We start from the raw sequence: 20901 nt of genomic DNA, 5'->3' as shown, positions 1-20901 counted from the left end.
CGATATTATGTCCATTTCGAAAGCTAAAAGTAGTCAAAAATATTCGTAGGTCAATTGAAAGGTTTAAATAACCTGTTCGAGAAAATATATTTCAGTCGATACAACAACGAAAGAAAAGAAAAGGTTTCCGAAGAGTTAGCCTAGTCCCATGGATAAAAGAAATTCCAGATTTTCCAAGAATAGCATCTATTCAAACTTGGAACTTTCGAAAATAGAGGCTTCGAAATTTAAGGGAATATATCCATTTCTTAGAATATAACGGAGTTCAGGTAGACGTTAGAAATCCCAGAGAACCTTTTAGGATCTACTAAGATCTACACAAATTTGTTATGACTGACTAGGACTTAAGATCTTTAAAAACAGATAAACTGTCCTTTTAAAGATAATTTTCCAACGATTCCTTTATTCATTTGTTCTCCAAAAAAATTAATTTCCAATTTCATGAGGACATTTAAAACATTTCTAACTGTAGTGAATTATTTTCTAGTTACTATTTGTAATATTTGTATGACGTAGTAAAGTATTCTGAAATTTTTATTGTAAGCTAAAATAAATAATAAAAGCATCGTAAAAACATATCCGATAAATAGTAAAAATATTCAATTATTACCAACGTACGAACGAATTAATATTACATAATATAAATTCTTCATTGCAATGATTCGCATTATAAAATTATAAAAAGCAAATAAAAATGTAGATGAATTATCAAATTTTTCTATTATAAGTGAATCTAAAATACAAAAATGAAAGAAAGAGAGAAAGAAATATGAGTCAATAAAAATCATACATTTTTTCAAAACGTTCCCCGTATATTTATGTACGTAATTCCGCAAAAAGTTAAGATAAATTAACAGATAAAAGTCCATATATTTCGTAGGGACGAAACATGATAAGTTTTTCGCGCTTCTATAGAACCAAATCTAGCTATCGTGCGAATGGTAGAAGGAAAGAGAAGTCTAATTGTAAGTGCAAACACTGCATTGAAATTCAATTCTCGCGGGAAGATCATTAACGTAATCGCGAAATTAACGACGGATTTGTTTTAATCTTGCTTGTGGTGGGTCACTCACGTACGCTGACAAGACGACGGGGGATGATTCTCTATTGCAAAGTAACGTTGGAAAAGCTTGATTTTTCAAAAAAAAATAAAAACGAAAGAAAAAGGAATGAAGTCGAAATTCAATAGAGGGAGAAAGAAAAACAGAAAGATAAAGAATGTAAGAAAAAAAGAGAGATTCGTGCTTGTGATTGTAGAACGAGTAAAGGATAAAAATCGTAAGGTTTTTCGCGCGCAATACGAGCGAAGACACGTGATGTCGGTGACAGAGGAGGAAGAGAAGGAGGAGAAAGAGGGGAAGGAGGTAGGTGGTAATGGTGCGATGGTGCGATGGTGCGGTGGTGAGGTGGGTGACGAAAAAGGCAAGTAAATGTGCCGGATACTCTCATCCATACGTGTTGGTCGACATTCAACAAGTGACTGACACTGATGTCGCCCGAACGATATCCTACGTCCTTTGCCCTGCAAGGGTGAAAGTGGGATGCAGCGAGGGGTAGCATTATTGCCGGCACCGGCCGAGCCGAGTATCGGAAAGCTCCTGGGTACGTATAACGATTTCCCTTCAAGAGAAAGTTTTCTGCGTAGTATAAGAAGAATCTTTACACATAGTTAAACATATAAATATTACCACGACGCCATTTTATTCTTTATCTTTTGATCATCCGACCAGATTAATCTTGAAAATATTGTTAAATATATAAAGAAGATTACATTTTAAGGATATCACGTTTATATAATAAAAATATCATCGTCAAAAGTAAACTCGCTACAGTCATAAAAGTTGAGGGTAATACATAGTATATGAAAGAACCTAACCTCGAAATGTGACCGACGTTAGCCTCTCGCGCGCCATCTCGTTGTACGACGCCATTTCCGTGCGATTTTGCAGGGCGGAACTTTCCTTTACCCTTCGCAAAATGTTCCGAAGGCCGAAAATATTGAAGGAAGGGAAGAAACGAACCTCCTCGTTCGTACGAAAAGAAAATGGGTTCTCTCTCTTATGAGAGAGCAAAAAAGATAGAGAACATTCCCCGTGTGAAGGCATAAGCGCGTAAATATCAACGCGGACGAAGAGTCACGGAACGCAGGAATGGAAAGAAGGAATGAACGGACCGGTCTTACTGTCTGTTCTTTCTCTCTCTCACTTCTTCTCTCTCATCTCTATATGATCTTGCCTTGCGTTCTTGAAGGAAAAGAAAAAGACGGAGTCGAAGAAATCTAACGCAACGGAGCTAAGAGCAAGCAAGTAAGCAAGCAAGCAAGCAAGCAAGCAAGAAAGAAAGAAAGAAAGAAAGAAGGTAAGAAAGAAAGATAGGAGAGGGCCGAGGAGGGGCCGTCATAATTCCTTGAATTGAACGGCGGTTTATTCTCCACCAAGGTTACCAACAAGGAGGATGGACAGAGGCAGGCGAACAGGCAGGCAAGCAGCAGGCAGGCAGGCAGGCAGGCAAGAGAGTTGGCAGGCACAGGTAGGAAAGCAAGCAAGTAAGCAGGCAAGCAAGCTGGCTGGTTGGCTGGCTGGCTGTGGCTGATGGAGAGGCGCCGACGAGGAGAAGAGAGAGAAAAAGAGATGAAAGAGAAGGAGGAGGATGAAGGCTGGACGAGAGGGGGAGAAAGGCGAGGGGATCGATAGAACGACAAGGACGGCGTACGGGTATATAGTTATACAGATAGCATGCTACGGCAGCATCGGCTGTCGTCGAATGACGGCAAGGAGGAAAGAAGGGTAGGAAGAGGGTGAAAGGAGAGGAGAGAGGGGAGCCTGGGAGCGTTTCGAGGCGTCCCTGGATGGCGGCACCACCGTCGACCTTAACGTATAGATACATGCGATGAAACTAGCGCCGTTGGTGTGGGTGTTAAGATTACTGGTGGTAGTAGGTAATAGTGGTAGTGTAGAGTAGCGGGATGGCGTGGTCTAGTAGTGGTAGTATATGTAGTATCATCGGGGCACAGCGGCAGCAATACTGCTTGGGTGGGGATAACGTCAGACTGACGGACTCGTGGGAAAGAGAGAGGAGAGGAAACGAGGAAACGAGCAAGCGAGACAGCCAGAATAGAGAGAGAGAAAGACAGAGAGAACGCGCGCGCACGAGGCTCGACAAGGAAGGAGATTGGTCGAGGCGGTGGCGACGATGCGACTGCCGTAGAGGTGGGAGAAGGCTGGCGCGATCGGATCGCGGTGAGTGCGAGAGAGAAGAAGAGAGAGAGAGAGAGAAAGAGAAAGAGCGAGAGACTGAGAGAGAGTGAGAGAGAGTAAGAGAGAGAGAGAGAGAGCACGGTGAGATGACGCGGGATGGGGCGAGGGCAGGAGGGAGAGAGCCGACTTTATGCAGCTGCGGGACGATAACAACGATGGGCTACAGGACCGCCGCTATAGCTGGGGAAATGCCAAATGGGCTACAGGACCGTGCCGGCCTAGCTGTACGTACGTTCGCTCGCTCGTAGTGGCATGGCGGACGGGCGGTAGAGAGAAGCAGGCAGGAAAGGCGGGAAGGAGAGAGGGATTTCAAGCGGTCGTCTCTTCTCGTCTGCCTCTGCTCTCTACTACGCTCTGCTCTGCTCCGCTCTGCGCTCTCTTAGAGACGACGTGTATACCTACCCACGTATACTCCTCTACCTATACCACCCGTCTATCTATCTATCTTTCTCTCTTTTCTCTATCTTTCTCTCTTATTCGCTCTTTACTGCTACTACGTACTTTTCTTCTCTTCTACCATCTTTGCATCTTCTTCCTCTTTGGTTCTTCTTCTTCTTCTATTACTACTACTACTACTATTACTATTACTTCTACTATTATTTCTATTTCTACTTCTACTTCTACTTCTACTTCTACTTCTACTTCTACACTTCTACTACTACTACTACTACTGCTATTACTGGTGCTGCTGGTGCTGCTGCTACTTCTGCTTCTGCTGTTTTTCTCTTTTACTCTTCTCTTTATCTTCCTTCATAGCTCCTCGCATACTTTTCTCTCAAACATTTTCCGCGACTGGTGTTCTACTCGCACGTCTTCAACGATGACGTTCTTCGTCCTTCGCGAACTTTGACCCTCCACCCCCACCTCGCACCCTTTTATCCCCCTATCCCCGACACGATTAAGGAGAAGCGCGTCGGACGTATATAGCAGGTACTCCCTCAAAAAATCGACGTGTCCATTATCCGATTTTTCTTTGAGAAACATAAGAACTCCGTAGACTTTCAACTTTGGAATAAATGATCCGATCCGAATCCGAACTCTCTCGATAATATACGATGAAGAATTATTAATATCTCGTCTCTCTCTCTCTCTCTTTTTTTTCGTAAAGAATCTACCCACGCGAATGAAAAACCTACGACGAGTCGTGTAAAAGGAAAGGGCTTGCGATGGCGTTTCAAGAGGTCGCTGGTAACAAAGTTCAAAGTTCCTACATGGGACGTCCCGATTTAATTTGATCCTTACAATGATCTCGCATTTTTATTCTCTTTTAGTTTCTTTACTTTTCTTCTTTTTTTTTTTCTAAAACTATACGAAAAAATCTATGCAACGTAAAAATGACAATTGATTTCTGTATTGTAGAAAAACAAATATTTCAAAACTTTTCTTTCAAAATTCACATACTTTCGAAATAAAGAATATTTATTTTTTATTTTTCCGATTCCAATAAAAAGAAAGAGAATGAGAGGAAAAGAGAGATCGATAGATTTTTGTTGATATAGTTAAACGGGACACAGAGTATAACGAGCATATATACATCGGAGGCCTCGGAAGCGCGTCGATCCATATTTTAAAGCGACGGTCGATATCGAAATAGAGAGAGAGAGAGAGGAAGAGAGAAAGAGAGACAGAGAGTGAGAGAGAGAGAGAAAGAGAGAGAAAGAGAGAGAGAAAGACAGACGGACAGACAGATAGAAAGAGAGAGAAAAATAGAAATAGAAATAGAGATCGTAGAATTGTTTATTCATTTTGTATGCGTTAAAATTTTCCGCGATGATTTTCATTAAAATACTATTTTTTAAATTCAAAGATCCTACGCTGAACATTTACGACGTAACGTCAAAATCGACGAAAACGACGTCAACGACGACGACATCGACAAAGTTAAATTATTTTATAGCATATTTTCAGAACAACATGGAGGAGCCTGAAATTGACGATCTCTAAAACGGTCAGTGCTTTGAAATAAAAAAGAAAAAAGAAAAATAAAGGGAGTTTCCATGGTATACATGCATATATACATACATACGGGCAAAACGAATCCCTTCGAGTTCGAACAGCGTTTGAATTTACCGCTGATTGCCGTAAAGAGAGAGAAACAGAGAGAGAGAGAGAGAGAGAAAGACAGAAAGAGAAACAGAGATAGAAAGAGAAAGAAAGAGAGAAAGAGATAGAAACAAAGTAGGCGTGGGCGAGAGTACGACGGGCTTTCGACGATCGTCGACGAGATACGTCGGTCCACGCAATGACGTCAGAGGTCGGCCAATCCTGCAGACAACCTTCTCTCTCTCTCTCTTTCTCTCTCATCGCAGCAAAGCGCGTGCGAAAAAAGAGAGAGAGAGAGAGAGAAAAAAAGAAAAAGATATTTAAAAAAAAAAAAGAAGAAGAGAAAAAACGAAACAGCAAAAACCTCGCGGAGTACGAGAGATCGAAAAGAGCGCGATTGACGGATAAAAGTAGAAGACGATTCGATATATCGTTGTTGCATCGTTTATGCGCAACAACCTTCAGACCCTATTTTCTTTTACAACTTGCAATTACAAGAGATAAGAGACAAAAATGGACTGAAATAAAATTAAATAAAAATTTAAAAAATAATAAAATATTATTCTACCATTATATGCAGTATAGTAAGCAATATTAAAATTATACTTCTATTTATATTAGTGTTAATATATTTGTATATTATTACTATATTGGTGGAATAATTCGACTTTTTTTTCTTAATTATACAAGCAATATTATATTTCGATGAATAAAATAAAATAATTAAAAAGATATTTTGAACGTTTTCAATCATAGATATTTGAGTAGATGTAATTTGGTAGAATAATAGTATGATTAAAATTTCACGTAGGTGCGAATTCGACAAAGCCAAATATCGAGGTCGTCTACAAATAGGCCTTTACGGAGGAGGGAAGCCAAAACACGTACATATATTTCTGCGTGTTTGTTCGTTCGTTCGTACATTCGTCCATTCGTTCGTTCTACGAAAGAGACGTTTCGTTGTCACACGACTAGACACTCTGCCTATTCGTTCTTCTTTATGCATCACTCGAGACACATATATATACGTTTATTTACATTTGTATAACATAAATAAGTTTATCGCTCTCGATCGAGACGAATGCGATTCTAGAAATTAATCGACGATCGATGCGCCATCGAGAAAACTCGGAATCTTGATAAACGACACATGTATCGATAGGTCTATCGATCTATTTTAAATTTTAAATTATTTAATTTTCTTTTTTAATTCTTGTTTTTTTTTAGTTTTTCGTCTAAAAATTAAATTCGTGATGTAAAAGTTAAAGAAAAAGATTCGTTAACTAACTCGAAGTAAGAGAACTTAGTATAAGTTCTCCAGAGTTAGACCCTTTTAACCCTTGAACCCTTCTTCCCTCTTTTTTTACCTTTCTCTCTCTCTCTCTTTCTCTCTCTTTCTCTTCAAGAAGAAAAAGAAGAAGAAGAAATACCGTCTAATATTCAACGTATATTAATGAAGTAATTATGGAGATATAATGACAAAGAGAAAGAGAGAAAGAGAGAAAATTCTGCGAGTCTTCTAAACCGTTTCAACCTCTTCCGTTTATCAACGACGTTAACTTTAATCACATCGCACGAGCGCTCTCAAACCAACGACGACGACTACCACGACGAGAACGACGAAGAGGACGAGGAGGACGGATCTTTCAATTGGAATTATGTTAAAATTCTACGAGATGCGCGAGAAGTCTCCCTTCAAATAGAATTCCATCGAGTACTCGGTGCATTACGCGTATTTTCAAACGAATCGTCATTACCATACGATGGTAACCAAGTTGCCTTTGTAGATATGTTAGCTTGATAAAAAAAAAACAAAAAAGAAATCTTTCATTCGTATATTCGTCGTAATATGTCGCGGTATAGTCATCACGAGAATGGATATAGTACTGTTTAATGATAGCAAGAAAAGAAAAGAAAAGGAAGCAACGTTAAGAAGAAATTGATTAATTAAAATATTTTGATTCATACCGCACTTGACGATCTTCGTTCTCAAAAATTGTGAAAAAAATTTCTTCTTAATTATATATGTTATGAAAGAATTTATATATATTTAAAATATTCGAATAAATTTATGAGAGAAATGTTAAATCAAACGCGTACGTTAAACCTATGTAAAAATTCTCAAACTAAAGTTCTGCACATATGTTTGCAATATGATTTAATAAACTACTTTCACAAGTATCGATAATCGAAAGAATACTTCCATGATTTAATAATTCTTAACAATTTCTAAATTTGTTTATCGATTAAATTACGTACGTTGAAAGAGAAAAGTTAATTATATTATAGAACATTGATTTAAGTATTACATACGATTTAACCGAGTATACGTAATATTACTTTTAAGCGAATAAATTGAGATGCATTATATATGAGATAAGTAATATTTCTACATTCTTTGTATCATCAATAAAAAGTTATAAATTTTATACGATTACTTTTGCTGATACTGCGTTACAAATTCAAGTGAACAATAAGAAATATACATATTTCATACAGAACATTACGAATCTCATGTTAAACAAACTCAAGGAGTGGTCAAAGCGAGATCAGGTGGCATCTTCTCGAAGCTTGTCATATTCTACTTGTTATATAAATTCATTTTCTATTTTCAAACAATGATTATTTAACTTTGAATACAAAATTCTATATGTTTATCAGATTTATAAAAGCGTACACGTAAAAAAAATTACATTAAAATAATAAAGAACTAATTAAAAATATATTCTGCTAAAAATATTTTCGATATTAACTTCTATTATCAAATTCTATGTTATCGACTAGAATTCTACAATACCGACATTCGTTCTATATTATCAATTCATGATTAGTATTATCGTTTCATCTTACTTATTATCGACTAACGTTAAGGAGACGCGTCAGTAATAACCAAAGACTAAAAAAATACATAGATAATAAAAAGTCACCTTTCCTATCAACCCAGATTCATCTTAGTTACTACCGAAACCACAGGTGGGCGATAGTAGATACTCAACGCGATGACGGTACAATACTATCAATGAATAGAGTATTCTTTGATACTATATAAGTATATAAGTAATAAGTATTTCATAGTATAGTTATATATATATATATTGTAATAAAATATTAAATAATTATATTTAAATTTTAGTGTATAAACATGTGTGTGGGTGCCTTCAGAAATGCATTTATAAATATATTTTAAAAAGTAGTCATTATTAAGAGCTCAAGTAGAAGGAAATCAAAACGAGTAGATGATACATCCAACGACGATCACCTGTAACAAGAAGAAAACTATATTAATCATACAATCAAGTGATACAATAGCCTGACATATAAATCGTCCAATTCGCAGATGCACTTTTCAATTGAATTTTCTATTTACTATTAACAAATCTCTAGTTACCGTTACAATAAAATTAAATTTAAACGCGTGATTTTACATTTACATAAAGTATATATATAAAAAAAAAAAAAGAAAAAGTACAAATATTAAGTTACTAAAAAAAATAATGTCTATTAATTATTATGAAATACTTTTAAACTGCTTTATATAGAGAAGAAAAATTGTAAATTTAATAAAATACGATCACAATAAAAAATTTTAAAGACGAAACAAGAAAAGAGAAATTACTGTAATATTTACCGAACGTTATTTAAGCTTTAAAATTTAATGGTACGAAAATTTTAATATTTTTGACTTTAACTAAACACATATGCATTTTTAGACGATATAGACACAAATTTGATGTCCCAAGGAGATGGAATGGTCCATCATCTCCAATTACAAATACAAATTAATGACGAGCAAGTATGTAATATAATAAAATATAAAATATGACTAGAGAACTATTCTCGAAAAGTTCAAACTTGTTGTTGAACATTTGAAAATAACTCAATAGCCTTAATAGTAGTTGCCCTCTTCAGCCACATTTAAGTGGGGGCCTCTTCGGCATTTAGCATCTTCTTTCTTCATCCCTGAAAACTGCATTGGACATTTTCTACATGCGAGAGAGATAAGATCTTTCATACTACTTTTGCAAATTAACTCGTACAATTCTAATTCTCAATAATTACAAAATTAATATACATTCTCTGTTCATTATAGTAAAGCTCGTGAAATATCAATGAACTTAGAGTTCATTGACATATACACGAGCACAATTAAATGAATGTCCAAGCAGATAATTCTCGATGACCTAATAACACGTCGCACTTTTAATGTCAAAAATAAAATAGAATTGAAATAAATAATGCAATAAATGTCATGCATTTTCTTGGAATATTTTAATTTCATTCATTCGTTATATTGAATTATATAAAATATTTCTAATTGAGAAAATCGCGATTGTGCGAAGTGCTAATATTATAATACTTAAAACTAAGTATCAAATGGATCAAAGTATTTGCGAATTTTTTCGACTCTATATCGTTCGAGATAGAATCAAATAAATTTTATTATTGAATTTCATAATTCATCTATTTAGAAATCGCAGAGTTTAACATTTATATTTTCAAGAGAATATATAGATATATATACAAATACAAATTTCAATTGAGTTGCGCAGTGTGTTCTGTAGTAGCCGGAAGTCAACTTGGCTCTCTCAAAGCAGAGAGACATAGACGGTTACATGTGTTTCACTTGCTGCTTTCTTGTTGTCAAATATTGTCGAAAATGCCTGGCATTTACGTAATAAACAAGAACTCGGTGCTACAACGATGTTACTAGACGTTGCAAGTCAAAGAAAAAAGAATCTACAGTGTCGATACGACGAATAAGAAGAAACATTAGGGCGTACGGGTATAACTTCCATCATCAAGAAAAGTTTTGTGAGATAGAGGGCGCGCATGCGCAAGAGCAAACTCATACCGGGAAGTAGAAGCCCGACGCGACCATAACAGCGAACCCACACGGCATAAGAAGATTGGCTCTTATAACGTGAGGGTGCGTAGTCTCTGCATTTTTTTAATAGTCGACGAGCTAAGAAACAGATTGAGAGAGGGAGAGAGACTTGGGATTGCATTAAGTTAACTGTAAGTTTAAACACGATCTAGAGCATGAGGTTTATTTTTTTATTTCTTTTTGTTTAAGTATTTCACGACGTACAAATATCACATGCGCTCGAAGCGTGGTACGACGATAAAACTCTGTTCTTTATTTAATGCCTGAATGATCCGTTCGTGATTACAATTGAGATTCACTTTATTTTGGTTTGCTACGAAAACGAAAAGATAGATTTGACGAATCATTCATGAAACCGGCGAGTACTTGTGTTATTTTGAATTTCGTCGTAGTTGGAAAGTAAAGATTGTTATTTCAGTAAGTTTGTAAGAAAAGTAAAAAAAGCGAAAGATTTGAAGAAGGAATAACACGTTGAGAAATAAATTGGGAGAGAGAGAAAAAGGAGAGAAAAAAGAGAGAAAATAAAAGGTGGGACAACCCGTTTCCTCGTGTTTTTTTCTCCACGCGGGCGATTCAAGATGGCGGCAAAAGTGGTCAGCAGCTGCAGCGCTCAGGGAAGCACAAAGCGAGAAGAGGGGGGCTCTGGTGTATTCTACGCTAGCATAGTCAATCCCGAAGCAGCCTCGAACGAGACTAATACCGCTAGAGTAGTTTCCTCGAATAAAGGAAATAATAAAGAAAATATAGGGGGCAAAATTGTAAGCCAACAATCCAATGGAACTAAAGAGAGCGTGGTTTTCGATTTTACGGATATCGGAGATTGGCCAACGTTGGGACCTCTAGACAAAAAGACGACTGCTGTGACAATTCAAGAACAAAATGGTGTTACCGAGCCAAGTAATACTAAAGAAATTAGTGGCCACTCGATTGAAATAAAATCCAAAGAAAATAAAAAGCAGCACAATCATTGCCAAGACGACAGCGATGAGCTCGCGGACAACGGTAATGATAACAGAAGAAAGTTTAATAAACAGAAATGGGTTCCCCTCGACACAGATATCACAAAAAATAGAGGGAAGAAGAAACGTTCGCCGAGATACAACCCAAGAGATAGATACAACGAAGATGGAGAAGCCTGGAGAGATAAAGAATACGATAGTAGGTCAGGATCCAGTATTAGGGATGGCTCGTATACACGAGATTGCCGAAGCTTTAGGAGTAGAGGACGCGGTGAACGTGATGGCATTACGTCTCGTAATAATTTTAGGCATAGATACGATAACGATTTTTCTAATTATGACGTAGATTACGTGAAATACGAGAATCAAGATTTAAATCAAGATAAATCGAGATATATAGCGCCGGCATACGCAGGAAGAGCGATGTTTTATGAAAATAATTATATTCAACAGGACTCCTCCATTCTTATGCAAGAATTTATAAGAAAACAAATAGAATACTACTTCAGCGAAGAGAATCTATTATATGACATTTATTTGAGACGTAAAATGGATAAAGAAGGATTCTTGCCTATTATGTTGATAGCATCCTTTAGTCTGATTCAAAGCGTGACGGAGGATTTGAGCTTTGTGATCAATTCTATTGCGAAATCGGATAAATTGGAATTGGTTCAAGGATACATGATAAGAACCAGAATCGATCCATTGAGGTGGCCTTTACTGGATACAGCTGGCAATTCAACTTGTACTGATACGCAAAACGAAAATATGAACGAGTCTGAATTTTATCCTTGTTCGAAATCCATGATATCGATCACACGTGCGCCTGCACCTCATCAAATCTATCGATTTTGTTACCAATCACAATCGACAATAGGAAAAGTAAACGGATCCGAAAATACCTTGGTGACAATGGGGGGTGATAGTCTCAATCCGAATGTACCTGAATTTGAACTAGTAGACATTCCGAGTAAGCTGATTGCGAGTAAACAAATCAATTTAGAGGAAATTGATCAACCAACGAACGTTGAAATGATCGATAAAACTGTCGATGAAGTGCCAATAAATTCTATGCTTTTTGGGCCGTCGAGTAATGAAGAATCGACTAACGAATCTAATAGCAACGAATCGACGATCACTTTGAACGATAAAACGCTTACTCTCTCTGAGGATTCTACTTTAGAGAAAGTACAAATCAACGATGAGAAGGCACCATCGCCTTCCTTCAAATCCGATAACACTTGGAAAGAGGTCAAAAGAAGAACAAAGCATTCACATAAAGATGGAGTAAAAGGACAACTAGAGTCAAAATGACTCAGGATCTCGAACAAGCAATCAATAATGGATTGCGTTATTACGAAAAGGGTTTATGGAGTGGAGATGGGCAAAGGTATGGATCGTCATCCTCTATTAACAATTACAAATTTCAATTATATTATTTTTATCGTCATTATACTTTGGTACTTATTATTGTTTGTAGATAAGGTTTCGCTGTCTGCCGGGATGTTATTACCGAAACAAATGTCTGCCGTATAAAATGTGGGCTCCTAATACTATAATAAATAACATATTAAAATTTCAGATTTGTTAAAATATATTTGTATATTAAAAGTTTGTATTTGTATATTAAAAGTTATTTATATATTAAAGTATATTGTACTCTTAAGCTATATTGCAATCGCCAATATATGTGTATCAAATGTGCAAAACCACATCCAACTGTGGAATGCAAAAAATTTGTTGAAACTCCACCAACTTGTCTCCTATGTGGAGACCACCATACCGCGAACTACAAAAAATGCCCTAATTATAAAGAATTGCTCAAGAAGACGGTTCCGGTACCCAGACTAAAAGAAAATCCAAACATTCAATTAGTTTATTACCCCTCTAAACACAATATCCAAAAAGACAATTTCAATTTATTTTTCGAAACTCTAGGTTCTAGATTTGTTGCTGGAGGTGATCTCAATGCCAAACATAATCTTTGGGGTAGTAGAATTGTAACACTAAGCGGGAGAGCACTCTCAAAAAGCATCGAAACTAATAGATTAACACATTTTAGTTTATGTGAACCTAATTATTGGCCAACTGATATCAACAAAATGGAGGATTTGAGCTTTGTGATCAATTCTATTGCGAAATCGAATAAATTGGAATTGGTTCAAGGATACATGATAAGAACCAGAATCGATCCATTGAGGTGGCCTTTACTGGATACAGCTGGCAATTCAACTTGTACTGATACGCAAAACGAAAATATGAACGAGTCTGAATTTTATCCTTGTTCGAAATCCATGATATCGATCATACGTGCGCCTGCACCTCAGCAAATCTATCGATCTTGTTACCAATCACAATCGACAATACGATGGTTGTACCGAAAAATTCTGATTGTGAGCCTAATAAACAACGATAGGTTGAAAAGTTTTTTTTAAAACCACGAGGAAAGTTGACAAATTTTGAGCATAATGGTGTGGAAAACCATAAAAATGTACAAAATTAAATTTTAAATTCTTTTGTTTTGATAGAAGTCAAATAAAAATGTTGTAGAAAAAAAATGAATCAGGATTTGAGGAAGATTGACTACATAGACTACATATTCACGACCATATTGTATATTTTTTTCCTTATAATATGAAGTTGCACTTACGAAAAAAGTGAAGTAATAGAGGGGAAAAAATTGTCATACTATTCAAATTTTTTTTCAATAATTTTGTTTCTATCGCTTACCAAATTCAAGACATGATTTTGATCTCAATTATCTGATATACCCGGTATATTAATTCCATATGAACTCAGTATAATATTGCGTAGAGAGAACTAACAATGAGTATGAGAAGTCTTAATAAATGTTTAAACGTCAAATAATTATTTCTATTATATGTTTTGTTTTTTATTTTGTTTACCAATACATTACAAATAATTGTATAATTGTTATTAAAAGACTTCTGTGTTAACTTTTAATATCATTCCAATTGCAATGAAACCACTACAAAATTCCGCTAAAAGTATTCTATGTAAGCTATTATAATATTTAAATATATTTTGTAATTATAATTATAGAAAATGTAGACCATTGTAAAGTATTAAGTTTGTAATACGTACGAGAAAAGAAATAACTAGTCATAGATTTAAAAAAAAATTCATAAGAGTTGAAATGTGAAAATTAACAACACAATCATTGTTATAAATAAAATGCATTAAATATAAACAATACAATGATGCTTAATGATACAACATCTCCTGTTAATTTTTGTTTCAGGGTAACAAAGCTGGATAATAATTATGAAAATAATATTTCATATATATATTGAATATGATTATTATATTCATGATATATATATTTCATGATATATGTACGTGTTATACGTCTACATTGCTCAAAAGCAGTCATTTTGACTGCTTGGGAAATTTAAATATAAAAAAAAACTGGTGTGTGTACTTCTTACTTACACTAAGAAGTTATACTTCTTTGGCGTACCAAAATGAATATAGCATCAACAACCTCAAAAATAACTGCAAAAAAAATAAGTATAATCTTATTTATTTATACATGAAGAGGAAGAAGAAGGGTTTAATTAAAATGAGAAATAAAAAATAAAATAAGATATAAGAAATAAAAAAATTCATCAAATAATAAACTTTGAGGTAAATTTTCTTCGCCAGGTGCAATACATAAATATTGTTCTTCATCCCACATTAATGTCGGTTGGTTCGCCGTAAGACTCTCTTCTACAGGAATGTGTTCACTGACATCATTTTGTCCAACTTTGTTGTGAATTTGATTATCATTAAAATATGAATCATCAATTTTAATATCGTACATTCTATACGATGGAGACGATATTAAAAATTGTAGCCAAGCTTTAATTGTACGCTTGTTAACAATGCCATGTAAGTAACTAGATCGGTCAATTTTCTTACGTTTAATATGTACATTTATACAATAATCGTCATCAATATTTCTTTGAAGAGATTTGACCATTGTATTAACTGAAACAGGCACGTTAATTAATTGACCATAAATGGCTTATTTACCATTCACATGTCTCAGACGTCTGATCTGCATAAAAGAAATACGAGGCGAAATTATTCTTTCAGAAACTAAATCTAAAGGTGGTAGATGCTGAGGTACATCTGAATATTTGAAGCCGTTATATGTTGATATTAAAGGAATATTCTTCTTGATTAAAGCTTGTATGCATGTATTACAAAGCTTAGTATTATCCATAGGCACATTAGGTATAATTTGTGTTAGAATATCCTTATGTTCATTAGATGGCTCTTTTAAATCCTTTTTAAACCACAATCAGTCACATACTGAGCATGGATGTCCAAATGAATTGCCCAAGAATTTTATTTTAAATTCCTTATGAGTTCGTTTAAATTGATGATAATTGCTATATGGTAAAGAAGGATCTAAATCCATATTAATTTGCTCGCCAGTGGAATGATTAATTACTAACTGGTCTGAAGAGTTAGAATAAATAGAGTGTACATCTGATTGAGATAATTTCTGATCCATGATTGTGTCTTGGTTTAACGAATTGCGTTCTTCATTCGGTACAATGTCTTGATTAGACAATACATGTATAATCGAAGCATCAGCTAAATATTGATTATTTCGTGCTTAAGATCGTGAACTTTGCTCCATGTTTGTTAATGTAATGTTTTTTGATGTTATACGATGATGACACGGCATAGAAGAATTTTCCATATGCACATCAGCTTGCACAGTAATACAGTTGTGATAGACATCTTTTGCAGTAGACAACGATGCATCTTGAAGAAGTAAATTTAAAAAATAAAGACCAAATTCTCAAACGTACCAATAGAAGTATAAGTTCAAAAATAATAATTAGTAGTACTATTAGTTATTGCTGTGAATTTTAAATTGTATAAATTTGTACCGGTAATCATAGGCTGAGTCGATGGTTCAGAAGTCACTAGTACATTCGAAGTCGATGAGGCACATAAAGTTCCATTCCCAGACAATTGGTTTTCTTGAAGAAATAAATGTCAAATAAAATAAATGTAAATAACTTCAAATAACTTCAAATAACTTCAAAACATAAAGACCAAACAAAAAAAATAAATAATTAGCAATAATATTAGTTATTGCAGAAACATTTAATTTATTTAAATTTGTACCGGTAATCACAGGCTTAGCCGATAGTTCGCAAAGTAAATTAGAAGTTGACGGAGTACATAAAATTTCATTCGCAGGCAATTCATATCCTTTTTGAATCATTTTTCTTCGCAGCCAATGAACCCTACAACGTTTTGCATTAGCGTGCATTATGTTTTCCTTATTTTCCTCATTATTTTCCTTATTTTTCTTATTCCTTTTCCTACGAAGACGATAATCTCTACATTTCTCTGCATTAGTTTTAGGCATATTGAAAACTTAAACAAAAATTTAAATGTATACTGATCTTGGTCAATAAGAAAGCTGCAAGAGATTATAGCTTAATAATAACTTTAAAATTAAAATAATTAAAAAAAGAAGTATAACTTCAATAATTAAAATAAAATTAATAAATTTTCAATAATTAATAATAAATAATTAAATTTAAACTATAGATAAATGTGAACGCTTAATCTTAATTTTTGTATTATTGCTAAGGAGAATAGTTGAAGATCTACGTCCGATCGGCACTATTGTTTTATTAATTTAAATCGCAACGTGTCCAGCAACTTTCTGCACGATTTTCTGGCCAATCTTTAGTGAATCTGAAAACTTAAGCCAAACAACATTTACTTCTCCATCTTCATTGTATTCAATATGAAATAACTACAATTTTCCCGAATGCCAATATATACTCTACATTTGTAAATAATATAAAATATAACTTCAATAAAAACTTTAACAAAATAAAGATATTAAATACAATTTAAATAAAATACAATTATTAAAAAAATTAATAAAATTAAACAACAAATAAGAAAAAAGAAGAACTCTTGGTTAAATCAATACAATACTTCTTTTGGCGCGTTGGGGAAAATGTAATGGGGAGTAATTTGGTTCCGAGCGTCTAGGAAAACGACACCATGAAGTTTGTCGATATTTACGACGCGCGGCAAAACGATTTCAAGTTTACGGCATGAAGCTGTCTTCTCTTCTTCTTCCCCTTTTCTTCTCAAGCGGGTCTCCATCATCCAAATACTAATCATACTCAGCACTGCTTTACTTAAATGATCGAGCGAGAATTAATGCTGTAACCGCGCCATGGCCGTTGACGCATAAAGTAATTCGATATATCTCCCTTAAATTTAATGTGGATTGATATCTATATTTTTATATTTTTTTATTCTTTTTATTCTTTCTTATATATATAATATATCGATCTATTGAAAATATTTTTCCTTTCTTTTTTGAAGTTTTTTTGTTAACTTAATAAAATAGAATAATTAGTAGCTTATCTACTATATATTATTATTCAATGCAGAACGTTGTAGGGTTCATTGGCTGCGAAGAAAAATGATTCAAAAAGGATATGAATTGCCTGCGAATGAAATTTTATGTACTCCGTCAACTTCTAATTTACTTTGCGAACTATCGGCTAAGCCTGTGATTACCGGTACAAATTTAAATAAATTAAATGTTTCTGCAATAACTAATATTATTGCTAATTATTTATTTTTTTTGTTTGGTCTTTATGTTTTGAAGTTATTTGAAGTTATTTGAAGTTATTTACATTTATTTTATTTGACATTTATTTCTTCAAGAAAACCAATTGTCTGGGAATGGAACTTTATGTGCCTCATCGACTTCGAATGTACTAGTGACTTCTGAACCATCGACTCAGCCTATGATTACCGGTACAAATTTATACAATTTAAAATTCACAGCAATAACTAATAGTACTACTAATTATTATTTTGAACTTATACTTCTATTGGTACGTTTGAGAATTTGGTCTTTATTTTTTAAATTTACTTCTTCAAGATGCATCGTTGTCTACTGCAAAAGATGTCTATCACAACTGTATTACTGTGCAAGCTGATGTGCATATGGAAAATTCTTCTATGCCGTGTCATCATCGTATAACATCAAAAAACATTACATTAACAAACATGGAGCAAAGTTCACGATCTTAAGCACGAAATAATCAATATTTAGCTGATGCTTCGATTATACATGTATTGTCTAATCAAGACATTGTACCGAATGAAGAACGCAATTCGTTAAACCAAGACACAATCATGGATCAGAAATTATCTCAATCAGATGTACACTCTATTTATTCTAACTCTTCAGACCAGTTAGTAATTAATCATTCCACTGGCGAGCAAATTAATATGGATTTAGATCCTTCTTTACCATATAGCAATTATCATCAATTTAAACGAACTCATAAGGAATTTAAAATAAAATTCTTGGGCAATTCATTTGGACATCCATGCTCAGTATGTGACTGATTGTGGTTTAAAAAGGATTTAAAAGAGCCATCTAATGAACATAAGGATATTCTAACACAAATTATACCTAATGTGCCTATGGATAATACTAAGCTTTGTAATACATGCATACAAGCTTTAATCAAGAAGAATATTCCTTTAATATCAACATATAACGGCTTCAAATATTCAGATGTACCTCAGCATCTACCACCTTTAGATTTAGTTTCTGAAAGAATAATTTCGCCTCGTATTTCTTTTATGCAGATCAGACGTCTGAGACATGTGAATGGTAAATAAGCCATTTATGGTCAATTAATTAACGTGCCTGTTTCAGTTAATACAATGGTCAAATCTCTTCAAAGAAATATTGATGACGATTATTGTATAAATGTACATATTAAACGTAAGAAAATTGACCGATCTAGTTACTTACATGGCATTGTTAACAAGCGTACAATTAAAGCTTGGCTACAATTTTTAATATCGTCTCCATCGTATAGAATGTACGATATTAAAATTGATGATTCATATTTTAATGATAATCAAATTCACAACAAAGTTGGACAAAATGATGTCAGCGAACACATTCCTGTAGAAGAGAGTCTTACGGCGAACCAACCGACATTAATGTGGGATGAAGAACAATATTTATGTATTGCACCTGGCGAAGAAAATTTACCTCAAAGTTTATTATTTGATGAATTTTTTTATTTCTTATATCTTATTTTATTTTTTATTTCTTATTTTAATTAAACCCTTCTTCTTCCTCTTCATGTATAAATAAATAAGATTATACTTATTTTTTTTGCAGTTATTTTTGAGGTTGTTGATGCTATATTCATTTTGGTACGCCAAAGAAGTATAACTTCTTAGTGTAAGTAAGAAGTACACACACCAGTTTTTTTTTATATTTAAATTTCCCAAGCAGTCAAAATGACTGCTTTTGAGCAATGTAGACGTATAACACGTACATATATCATGAAATATATATATCATGAATATAATAATCATATTCAATATATATATGAAATATTATTTTCATAATTATTATCCAGCTTTGTTACCCTGAAACAAAAATTAACAGGAGATGTTGTATCATTAAGCATCATTGTATTGTTTATATTTAATGCATTTTATTTATAACAATGATTGTGTTGTTAATTTTCACATTTCAACTCTTATGAATTTTTTTTTAAATCTATGACTAGTTATTTCTTTTCTCGTACGTATTACAAACTTAATACTTTACAATAGTCTACATTTTCTATAATTATAATTACAAAATATCTTTAAATATTATAATAGCTTACATAGAATACTTTTAGCGGAATTTTGTAGTGGTTTCATTGCAATTGGAATGATATTAAAAGTTAACACAGAAGTCTTTTAATAACAATTATACAATTATTTGTAATGTATTGGTAAACAAAATAAAAAACAAAACATATAATAGAAATAATTATTTGACGTTTAAACATTTATTAAGACTTCTCATACTCATTGTTAGTTCTCTCTACGCAATATTATACTGAGTTCATATGGAATTAATATACCGGGTATATCAGATAATTGAGATCAAAATCATGTCTTGAATTTGGTAAGCGATTTTCCCCTCTATTACTTCACTTTTTTCGTAAGTGCAACTTCATATTATAAGGAAAAAAAATATACAATATGGTCGTGAATATGTAGTCTATGTAGTCAATCTTCCTCAAATCCTGATTCATTTTTTTTCTACAACATTTTTATTTGACTTCTATCAAAACAAAAGAATTTAAAATTTAATTTTGTACATTTTTATGGTTTTCCACACCATTATGCTCAAAATTTGTCAACTTTCCTCGTGGTTTTAAAAAAAACTTTTCAACCTATCGTTGTTTATTAGGCTCACAATCAGAATTTTTCGGTACAACCATCGTATTGTCGATTGTGATTGGTAACAAGATCGATAGATTTGCTGAGGTGCAGGCGCACGTATGATCGATATCATGGATTTCGAACAAGGATAAAATTCAGACTCGTTCATATTTTCGTTTTGCGTATCAGTACAAGTTGAATTGCCAGCTGTATCCAGTAAAGGCCACCTCAATGGATCGATTCTGGTTCTTATCATGTATCCTTGAACCAATTCCAATTTATTCGATTTCGCAATAGAATTGATCACAAAGCTCAAATCCTCCATTTTGTTGATATCAGTTGGCCAATAATTAGGTTCACATAAACTAAAATGTGTTAATCTATTAGTTTCGATGCTTTTTGAGAGTGCTCTCCCGCTTAGTGTTACAATTCTACTACCCCAAAGATTATGTTTGGCATTGAGATCACCTCCAGCAACAAATCTAGAACCTAGAGT

The 20901-nt window shown here is 33.8% G+C and overlaps 1 long non-coding RNA gene across 2 annotated transcripts; it reads left to right on the top strand.

Moving 5' to 3' along the window:
* Positions 1-1251: 1251 nt before the first annotated feature.
* On the top strand, positions 1252-5369 carry LOC122524565. 2 transcript variants are annotated; one of them, XR_006305572.1, is made up of 4 exons: positions 1252-1602; positions 1950-2358; positions 2439-3239; positions 5155-5369. It is a non-coding gene; the product is annotated as an uncharacterized LOC122524565 (long non-coding RNA). The 2 variants fall into 2 exon arrangements; XR_006305571.1 differs by having other exon boundaries at positions 1950-3239.
* Positions 5370-20901: the final 15532 nt, after the last annotated feature.

Source organism: Polistes fuscatus, unplaced genomic scaffold (genome assembly GCF_010416935.1).
Source record: "Polistes fuscatus isolate 324 unplaced genomic scaffold, CU_Pfus_HIC Scaffold8, whole genome shotgun sequence".
In the NCBI taxonomy this organism is placed as follows: Eukaryota; Metazoa; Arthropoda; class Insecta; order Hymenoptera; family Vespidae; genus Polistes; species Polistes fuscatus.
Note: the sequence above shows the minus strand (reverse complement) of the source record. Positions and strands in the feature narration are given on the sequence as shown.